The following is a 10546-nucleotide window of genomic DNA, read 5'->3' as shown; positions in this document are numbered from 1 at the left end:
CTGGGTGGCTCAGTTGGTTAAGCGACTGCCTTCGGCTCAGGTCATGATCCTGGAGTCCCGGGATCGAGTCCCGCATCGGGCTCCCTGCTCGGCAGGGAGTCTGCTTCTCCCTCTGACCCTCCCCCCTCTCATGTGCTTGCTCTCTCTCATTCTCTCTCTCTCAAATAAATAAATAAAATCTTTAAAAAAAAAAAAAAAGACAGAAGTCTCTTCTACTTGGGCTGATGTGCCGGCCTCACAACTTAATCTTCTTTTACATCTGAATAGCATTCCACAACTTTGAAACCCCATTCAGCCACAATCATGACAGCTATCCAGTTATATACACAGGACACTGAAAATCCACACACCCGTGTTTCAGAGTAAGTAAACTGAAACTGTAACTGATTGACTCAATGGTGGAAATAGCCCTACCTGAATCAGACCCCAGGTTTTTTTGAGTCTCAGGGCCGAGAGCATTCAGTGATCACATCACACCTCGCCTGAGCTCGAGAAAACCTACAGCTCCCTCCACCTCCCGTCTGCCATTCTCCAGCACCTGAGCAGAGAAGACACAGCAAGTATAGAAACTTGAACTCAGAAGCCAGGATCGGAGTAAGTTAGATGAGTCAGGGGACCATCTACAAGACATCTATCAGGACAGCCCTACTGGCCTTCTAGGCTTTTTCAGATCCTTTCAGAGATGGAGCTGGGTGGGGATGAGGGAGCTGTTGGCAAGAGGCTTGTGCTTTTTCAGGGAGATTCTCCGGGCGACTCTGATTTAGCCCCCCTCCACAACCCCCCTCCTCTGCCATTGCTGTTAAAATCCTTAGCTTAGCTGCAGGAGGTTTTCTGGGACAATGGCCGCGCTGTGGAGGTGTATACAGAGAAAACTCTCTCCTTACCTTGATAGTAGCTTAGGCTTCTCCAGTGCTTTAGAGAGTCTCACTGCTAGCCAAGTTGTGCTTTTCTCTTCTGTCTCACCAACTGCCCTATCGGCTTCCTCTTCCTCCTTGCATTTTGCATAACCGTCCCTACTCAGAACAAATTCCACTGCCCTCTGCCTTCTGCCAGAATAGTGACCCACCTTCCCAGACGATGTTGAGAAAGCGCTCACTCCCTAGTAGCCTTGATATTAGCAGCTTTAACACAGAGAGACTTAGCCGCTGGGAGAGTCTGCTCGCGGTAGACTGGGAGAAGCAAAGGAGGAAGCGTTCTCTCCCACAGCTGGGAGCCGGTGCTGGAAAGTAGGCTCCTTGAAGGCAGCTGAAAATGTTAACTCCCTTAGGACAGGGTAGAAAAAGAAAAAGGAGGCCTGGGAGATGAGGTTGATAGGGAAATCAGGGACAATCACAAACCGAATACCCACGAGATCTTAAGCCTTGCTCTTATACCTTAATCTTATCTCTGTTGCAAAAAAGAGGAGAAAACCTGAATGCTATTTCTGGATCGTACCTGCCTGCTCACTCCACTGGATTTAGGGAAGATAACATTTTTTTGGCCTCTGTGTCATGTTCAACATCTTCAACCCTTCTTACAGGAGATTCTAACTAGATAATTACCTAGATGTAATAACTAAATGTATGGGAGGACATAGATATATTGGCATTTAGTTGGGGTACAGGAAAAATATTACCCCCACAAGAAAAAAAGAAACAAGTTATTGAAAATTATAGCTTCTTACTAGCTGTGTGTCCTTGGGCAAATGACACAACTACTCTGAGCTACTTTACATGATTGTTGTGAGTGTAAACAATAGATGAGAATACTCAAGTAAATGTAAATTGTGGCCAAGTGTAAAAGCCACTGACTTTGCAGTCAGGCATCTGGGGTAAGTCCTTCCCACCTCTCTGAGCCCTGGAATATCCGTGTAAAATATATATCTACTTCATAGAATTCTTGTGAATGTCAGGGCAGGATTAGTGCATATAACACCCCTAATACAATATTATGACAAGAATGAGTTAAAAAGTGGTAGTTAAGGGGCACCTAGGAGGTGCAGTCGGTTAGACGTCCGGCTCTTGGTTTCAGCTCAGGTCTGATCTCAGGGTCAGATCAAGTCCCAAGTCAGCTCCCCACTCAGCAGGGAGTCTGCCTGAGTTTCTCTCTCCTTCTTCCCGTGCTCCTCCCCCCTGTGCACGTGTGCCCCCCCCTCACTGAAATAAAACAAATAAATATTTAAAAAAAAAGTGGTGGTTAATCATAATACCTCTTTCTTGCTCAGTTTCTGGCCCATTTTCTAGGCTTTGAAAGGGAGAGCAGGCAGAGTTGTAGGAGTTCTATAGGATAATCTAGTGTCTTTGCTGGTTTCCATCAGCTGGGCCTCCCAACGCCTTATCACTGGCACAAATGACCAGACCTGTGGTGGTGGGATTTCAGTTGTGTGGCCCTCCCTCTCTCCCAGTTTCTCCCTGGCAGGGAGAAGAGACATTTCTCTTCCTCAGAGTGACTCCATGCTGGGATATACATTGAGGAGCCAGAACTGAGCAGTTGGGTGGTTCTGCTTTTATTCTTTTTTTTTTTTTTTAAGATTTTATTTATTTATTTGACAGAGAGACACAGTGAGAGAGGGAACACAAGCAGGGGGAGTGGGAGAGGGAGAAGCAGGTTCCCCGTCAAGCAGGGAGCCCAATGCGGGGCTGGATCCCAGGACCCTGGGATCATGACCTGAGCCAAAGGCAGATGCCCAACGACTGAGCCACCCAGGCGCCCCTGCTTTTATTCTTATTATAAAAGTGAAGACTTGTTCATTATTTAAAAATTTGAAAACTACAAAATGTATAGGAAGACAGTATAAATCCCTTTACATTTTGCTGCCCCGAGAAAACCACTCTTGATCTTTTTTCCCAGGCGTGCAGCAATCTGTATAACTGAGATCACCGTGGAAAATATAGATTTGTACTTGTTTTCCCTTTGTCTTTAAGACATTTTAAATTATGAAATTAGAATAAGGGCAGGAAGGTACAATTTAACAAGTAACATAAAGGAACTACCACTTAAAAAAGAAACCAGGACATTGGCAAAGCTGTTTCACAGTATCCCTTCTGTCCCACAACCTCCTCCCCCCTGTTGTTACTTAGAGGTGATCACTATCATGGTTAGTGGTTCCTTGCTTTTCCTTATACTTTGTCGTCTTTTTTTTTTTAAGACTTTATTTTTAAGTAATCTCTGCACCCACCATGGGGCTCAAACTCACCTGCCGAGATCAAGAGTTACACGCCCCAGCGACTGAGCCAGCCAGGCGCCCCCTACAGTTTATCATCTTAAGCAAGACAATTAAATTTTCCCCAATTTGACCTTTATGGAAATAGAATCATACTACATTCTTTTGAGCTTTTCTTTATTCGTTTCATATTATCCTTGTAAAACTCATCATGTTGTTGTGTAGAGTAATAGGGGTTTTTTAATTTGTTTTTATTATCCTTGTAACATTCCAAGTGTGAATATACCATAATTTGTCCACGATCTTGTTAATTGACATCTGAAGTGTTTGTAGTTTGAAGCTATGGTTGAATATTCTTGACATGTCTTCGGGCACACATTTATACACATTTATACAAGTGTCTGGGGGGTGTTTGACTCTGATTTTTTCACCTCATACTATGTAATAAGCATTTACCCATGTAAACAAATATTTATGGAAAACATTACTTCAAAAGGGTTTGTCATATGCCAACATTCTAGTGCTTGGTTGTCAGACATTTAGATTGTTCCCAGTTTCCCTATGACATATAACACTGCGATAGATATGGGGACCTTAATGATTAATGAAACACTTAGCATAATTCTCCGTACAAGTACCTGCCCACCTCTTTCCTCACAAGTAATACCACAGATCTTAGCCTCTTTAGTGTGTCACTCATATATCAGTTAGGAAGAACTTTCGGAAAGGTTGGGCTGGAAACAGTCATTAAGAAATAGGTATTCACAGCAATAAAAAACCCAGGGTATCCCAAACAGAGGGCATTCCCAGGAAGGAATTAGGAGGCACGAAGACTATGAAAGAAGAGAATGATAGGGTAGCTCCTGCTTGTTCAGAGCTGGCGACAAGCCAAGCATAGCACTGCATGCTTATTGGGGTCATTGCATTGTCCTCTCTGCTTAGGAGGTAATTTCTGTATTTTCCAGATGATGGAATAGAGGCTTGGAGAAGCTAAACAATGTATCCACAATTACATGGCTTATAGTGGAAAAGTATGGACCCAACCTCCGGTTCGAGATGGAAATCCAGGCTTACTCCTCGACAGTGCTACCTCTCTCTGTGATCATGGACAGGACTAGTGAGTCTATTCTGTTTTGCTGTCCTCCTAAGGGTAGTTGATAGCTCATTCAGGGCAGAACTCTTTCTACAGTTACAGGAATAGAAATTTAACATTCAAAAAGAAGAAAAAACTGCCCCAATTCCCTGTATCACCATGTAATCCTCAGTCATTGCAGACCTCATGGAGGATTCTACTGGCCTCATGTAAAAAGAGAAGAGAAACTAGGTCTTTGTCAGTCATTGATGAACACCAGTAATTGTAATCCAGCCCTTTCTACTGTTCTTTTCATGCTTTTCTGAAGCCTTCCCAAATATAATGATCCCTCAAATATACCAAAACCCCTAAATAATGCATATCACCTACCATCTTTTCCTTGAGAGGAATTTGTGCTGATAGAATGCCAAGCAGCTAAAGAAAAGCCTCCTTTGGTCACTAGCCTCTGGTGGTAGTCATCACGTTCAGATATGCGGCTTCTAAGAGTCTACAGTATTCCACAGCACCAGGAAGAAATCTGAATGCTGGTGTTCGATATCCAAGCCTTCTTGTGGAACATTCACAGGGAAAACACCATTTCTTTAAGTGAGTACCATCCATAGCACTTTTCTGTGATGAAGAACTGTTAGGTATCTGCATTGTCTAATATAGCAGCCACTACTACGTGAGGTTATTGGACACTTGAAACGTGGCTAATATACCAGATTAGAAAGCTCGGTTAAGGCTGTACAGATCCCATCTCTTTTTAAGTCTCAGAAAAATCTGATGAAAGATAAAGACCATCTCTCTGTGAAAATGTACATTTGATCATCATACAAACACAAAATCAGATCCAATTGCAAGGGGTCCCTACTTAAGAATCCTGACAAAGGGCTGTATGTACTTTAAGTACTTCTCAAAGCATGATTTCAAGAGAGTTGACTCCCAGGGACCACTATTCAGCAGAGCTTTGTGCTCCATCCCTCCCCCTTGGACTTTTGTCATCTTTAGAATCTGGAGACCCACCCACATGGTAAAGAGTCAGCCACTGAGCCAGAGTCTGATTTTCTCAGGGGTCAAGAAGAATCTTTCTGCTGGTTATACTACCCACTCCTACCTTTACCCAGACCATTGCTCCCTGTGTACTAGGACTGGAGTTTCTTCATGCTACACTTGGCTACATGTCTTTCCTGTTCACTGACATTAAAAGGACAGTCAGGGGTGCCTGGGTGGCTCAGTCAGTTAAGTGTCCCACTCTTGATTTCGGCTCAGGTCATGATCTCAGGGTTGTGAGATCAAGCCCCATGTCAGGCTCTGTGCTGGGCATGGAGTCTGCTTAAGATTCTCTTTCTCCTTCTCCCTCTTCCCCTCCCCGCCCTCAAAAAAAAAAAAAAAAAGAACAGTTAGGCTTTCCTTGAGTTCCTTTTTACATGGGGGCTCCAGAATTCTACACTTTACTCAATATGGAACCTGCAATGTGAATGTCAAGACTTGAAACCTGAGTGACATTACCCTCCCTACATTGGTCACCAGCTCTGTGTTACTTACCAAAGTCTGGTGTTAGGCTTGACAAGGGTACAGGCTGGATTTAGAGAATGGATTCTGGAGGACTAGAGCTTTCTACTTTGGTTGAGCATCTGCAGGCTGCACAGGTTGGACCTCAGCATCCTAGAGAGCCAGCACCTCCTGAAGAAGTGTGCCAGGAAGGGAATTTTGGTTGCTATAAATCCTATTATCAAATGGACAATTGCCTTCAGTAGAACCTGCTTCCCTGAGCTGGGCCCTGGAGGCGAACACCTGACTGGGGATCCCCTGGCCTTTATCTCTGTGTTAAAAGTATTTGTTTCAATAGTGGGAGAACAAGTCGGATTAGGGTAGGTCAGGATGAAGGAAAAGGTAAACATGGTATTAAGTTTCTTGTTGGTTCTTACTTTCTTGAGGCCCCTTAATAGGACAGAGAGGGTGAGAAAATGGGGAATAAAGAGTCAGGAGTTCCTCCTAAACCTCAGTGTCAGTGGTGGTTCAGGAGCTGGACATTATTGGACAAGAGATTCCTTATCTGGAATTGGGCCAAGATATAATCTGAGATGAGAATTCTACCTCCAGGCTTTCAAAAGATCTCCAGAGCTTTATATAGGTGATCCATGATAGCCTAGACAAGGAGTTTCTGGGGATGAAATCTGAGGAGAGTAAAGAGATGTCTTCTGGTGGTCTCTAACCCCGTATACCACATTGGTCACCCTTATATAACTCAAATTTGCTTCCTTTTCTTTTTGTTCACAGACACTATCTTTGCTCAGGCTCTCAATTTTTCCTGCTTGAATTTCTGCCAACAACCCCTCAACTCTTCCCTCAACCTCCAATCGTACTCTCTCCAGTCTTTGCTTCACCCTGCAGCTAGAGTGATCTTTCATTGTATAGATCCAATCCCAATCACTTCTCTGATGAAATGCTGCAGTGGAGCTCATTATAGACAAGGTGAAAATTTTTTTGGCCTGCCATTAAGTACCTTTAAGAGCAGGTGTCTCTCTTCCCTCCATCCTAATCTTCATGCAATAAATTCCAGAAATATTTGTTGGTTGCCTATTACATACCAGGCTTTGCTCAAGGCCCTGAAAACTGCACTGAATAAAAGACAAAATTTCCTGCCTTTGTGGAACTTTCATTCTACTGGATGGGGGACAAACACATAAATAAAATGTGTGGTATATCAGATTGTGGTAAGTGCTATGAAGAAAAATAAAGAAAGAAGAAGATAGAGATTGTGGTGGGGATTGTTCCGATTTTAAATTGAGGGGGCAGGGAAGGTACATTTTGGCAAGGACTTGAAGGATGTGAGGGGGGAAAAAGCAAGATAATATTTGAGGAAAGACCATTCCAAGCAAAGGGAACAGGCAAGTGCAGAGGTACTAAGCTAGGAATCTCAAGGAAAGCAGTGTGACTAGTCAGAATGAGTAATTGGGGAGTAAGTAAGGAAGTTGAGTGTTTGTTTTTATTAGTGGGAGTTTGATTCCTACTTTGGGTGAAATGGGAAGCTACTGGAGGGTATGAATTTGAATGACTTATATTCTGAAGGGATCATTTGGGATACAGTGAGGGGAATAAACCATAACAGAGTTAAGGGCAGAAGCTAGGAGATCAGCTAGGAGGCTAGGCAAGAGACTAATGGCTTGGATCAGGGTAGTAGCAGTGAAGGTAGTAGATTCCACAGTATCTATTAAAACATATATTTTAAAGATAGAGTCAAATAATTCACTGATGGATCAGATGTGGAGATAAGAGATGAGTCAGGGCTGACTCAAGGATATGGTTGCCATTTTTCAAAAATGGGAAGAATTAGGTTTGGGGTGGAAATCAGGTATTTGATTTGAGATGTGTTAATTTCAAGATGCCTATTGGACATCCAAGTGGGAATGTCCCAAGGGGACACTGGAACATGTCCCCTTGGGACATCCAAGTAGGCAGGTAAATATACAGTCTGGAGTTCAAAGGAGAGGTCCAGCCTAGAGACACACATTTGAGGGTTGTCAAGATAGAGATAGTACGTAGAACCATGAGGCTGGATGAGAACATTCTGGAAGAGTGAGAAGATAGAGAAGAGGACAAAGGAAACCAGGAGAAGGAATCGCTAGCAAGTTAAGAGGAAAACGAGGGGGCGCCTGGGTGACTCAGTTGGTTAAGCAACTGCCTTTGGCTCAGGTCATGATCCCAGGGTCCTGGAATTGAGTCCCACATCGGGCTCCCCCTGCTCTGCAGGGATCCTGCTTCTCCCTCTCCCTCTGCTGCTCCTCCTGCTTGTGCTCTCTCTCTGTCAAATACATAAAATCTTAAAAAAAAAAAAAAAAAAAAGAGGAAAACGAGGGGGTATAGTGTCCTGGAAGCCAAGAGAAAAAAGTGTATCAAGGAGAAAGGAGTATTTAGTTGTGTTAAAAGCTTCAGAAAGATTAAGAAAGATATTGACCATTGGATGTAGCAAGATCGATGTTATTAATGATCTTGACTAAAGGACATTCTGTGGAGTCATAGGCATGAAAATCTGTTGGGAGGAAAGGAATTGGAAGTAGGGAAGATAGCCAACTGTCAGTGTCTAAAGGGGATGAGAAATGGGATAGTAGACGGAAGTGAGGTCAAGAGACAGTTTTTTGTTTTAAGATGCGAGAAATAACAGCTTGTTTACTTATTGGTGGAAATGGTCCAGGACAGAGATGAGAATGGTTAGAGTGGTGGAATAAAGTGTACACGAGTGGAGAGTTGGCCCAAGTTAGGAGCACATATAGTTCGTCCTTATTAATAGGAGGGAAGGTGGACTGAATGAGCCTAGATGCAGGTAGGTGGGGAGATGATGTTCTGGGAGTTTGTGAACATTCTCTTTTTACTGTTTTTATTTTCTTGCTGAACTAGTTGAGAAGGTTGTCACCTGAGTCTGAGGATAGGAAAGAAGTTGTGGAAAGTTTAAAGAGAGAGGAGAAGATATGGAATGGCCATTAATGAGGATGGGTTAGTAAGTATACTCGGGTAATGTAAATGGGATTGATGAGTGACATTGAAGGCCTCTGCAAGGTATGTGGTCATAAACTTAAAGTGAGAGCAGTTGGCACAGGTGTGTGAATTTTCCAGCCATGTTCAGCTGTTGCACTTGTGCAGACATAGGTGGAGAGTTAGATTTAGTTAAGGCTTGTGTTCTGTCAGAGAGTAGAATGAAGTGAGAGAGGAGAAAGGGAACCAAGGATGTATTCAGAAGAGTGATTATAATAAAAAGCCACAGAATCTAAGTAGGATAAGAGGTGAAACAAGGACATGAGGGGAATAACTGAGCTAAGGAGGAGGACAGACTTTTTGAGGGGAGGAGGTTAAGGGTTTTAGAAATAAACATTTTGGAAGGATCATCTCTAAGGATGTTGAGATCGTGTTGGAGCTGGGTTACAAAGGGAGAGTGGCCATATGGCTGGAATGAGAGTAGCATCGTCTGGTTAACATCAGAGTCAAAGTTGGTCAGTGTTTTGTTTTGTTTTGTTTTGTTTTTTTAAAGATTTTATTTATTTATTTGAGAGAGAGAGAATGAGAGACAGAGAGCAGGAGAGGGAGGAGGGTCAGAGGGAGAAGCAGACTCTCCGCTGAGCAGGGAGCCCGATGTGGGACTCGATCCCAGGACTCCAGGACCATGACCTGAGCCGAAGGCAGTCACTTAACCAACTGAGCCACCCAGGCACCCCAAAGTTGGTCAGTGTTAAGAAGGAGGGAAGCAGAATGGTCTGGAAGCAGAATGGGGAATATTAGAGAGTAATAGAGGACAGTGATTATTCCACTGTGGGATGTGGGAGAAAAACAGCCACCACCTGAGAGGGCTGCAGAGGAAGCAGCATCCTGAAAGGAGACCCCAGTTTCCTTTAGAGCAAAAAGGTGAAGAAAAAATTCAGAGACTTTGAAAAAAGAAGGATTTTGCTGATCCTGACAGTGAATTGCTAAGGATTTCAGGAGGTGGGGGATCTGGGAAATGGGGTCAGAGAACGGGATGTACAGGGCCATTTTTGATGAAATGCAACTGATAATGAACAACCTAGGATCCTCGGCTCTTTGTGTGACTGGCATGAAGCTGGATAAAAGGAATCATGATAACAGATAATGATGGTCTCAAGGAGGACCATCATTGGTCTATTGACCTGGTCTATGGTCTCAAGGTGGCCAAACTGGATACTGTTGGGAGTCCGAGGTGCACTTGTTGATGCTTGGCAGTGATGATGTAGAGGCAGGGCAGGGGTGTTGTCTTATCCAGAGCACCTGAAACTCCAGAAAATTAGAAACTTCATCCTTAAGAGAACTAGTATTAACACTTCTGCAAATGATGCACAACATCTGGAGTCAGCTCAACTGAAGGAACTGGAGTTTTAACTAAGGAAGAAAGGAAGGTAATGGTGGTGCTTGCAGAACTGACTGGCAGGGAGTTCCTGGGTGCTGACCCAGATGACAAGGCCATTGTCGTGGCTCAGTGGTGCTGTTAGGTGCTATCTTTCTGTAGACCTTCAATCTGATGATTATTGTGTCATGGTCATAAGAAGGCTGCTGCATATCTAGGACTCACATTCTAAATTCCAGACAGAAAATGGGGAAAAGATGTAAAGGGTACTTGCAATCTCTGAAGTTCTTCTTAGTTCATGTGGGTTGCTCTGCTAAACGTTCCTTCCCTTCTCTATGATCTAGCTAACTTCTGTTCTCTTTCAAGATTCAACTCAAGTCAACATCACCTTCTCAGGGACACCGTTCCTTATCTCCATAGGCTGAGTTAGGTGCCCCTGGTCTGCGGGTTCATAGCCTGTGATAGATTGCAGTGCTGA

General features: G+C 43.6%; 1 protein-coding gene across 1 annotated transcript in view; it reads right to left on the bottom strand.

The window, feature by feature from the left end:
* CHST4 (carbohydrate sulfotransferase 4) overlaps positions 1 to 1227 on the bottom strand; it is a 10608-nt gene extending 9381 nt beyond the window's left edge. Inside the window, exon 1 of the mRNA XM_081806375.1 lies at positions 885 to 1227. The gene's annotated coding sequence lies outside the window, so the exon portion shown is untranslated. The remainder of the gene's footprint in view (positions 1 to 884) is intronic.
* Positions 1228 to 10546: the final 9319 nt, after the last annotated feature.

The sequence above is a fragment of the Leptonychotes weddellii genome, chromosome 16 (genome assembly GCF_054177405.1).
Source record: "Leptonychotes weddellii isolate Sample4059 chromosome 16, ASM5417740v2, whole genome shotgun sequence".
NCBI classification, from domain to species: domain Eukaryota; kingdom Metazoa; phylum Chordata; class Mammalia; order Carnivora; family Phocidae; genus Leptonychotes; species Leptonychotes weddellii.
This window is presented reverse-complemented; position numbering and strand designations above follow the sequence as displayed.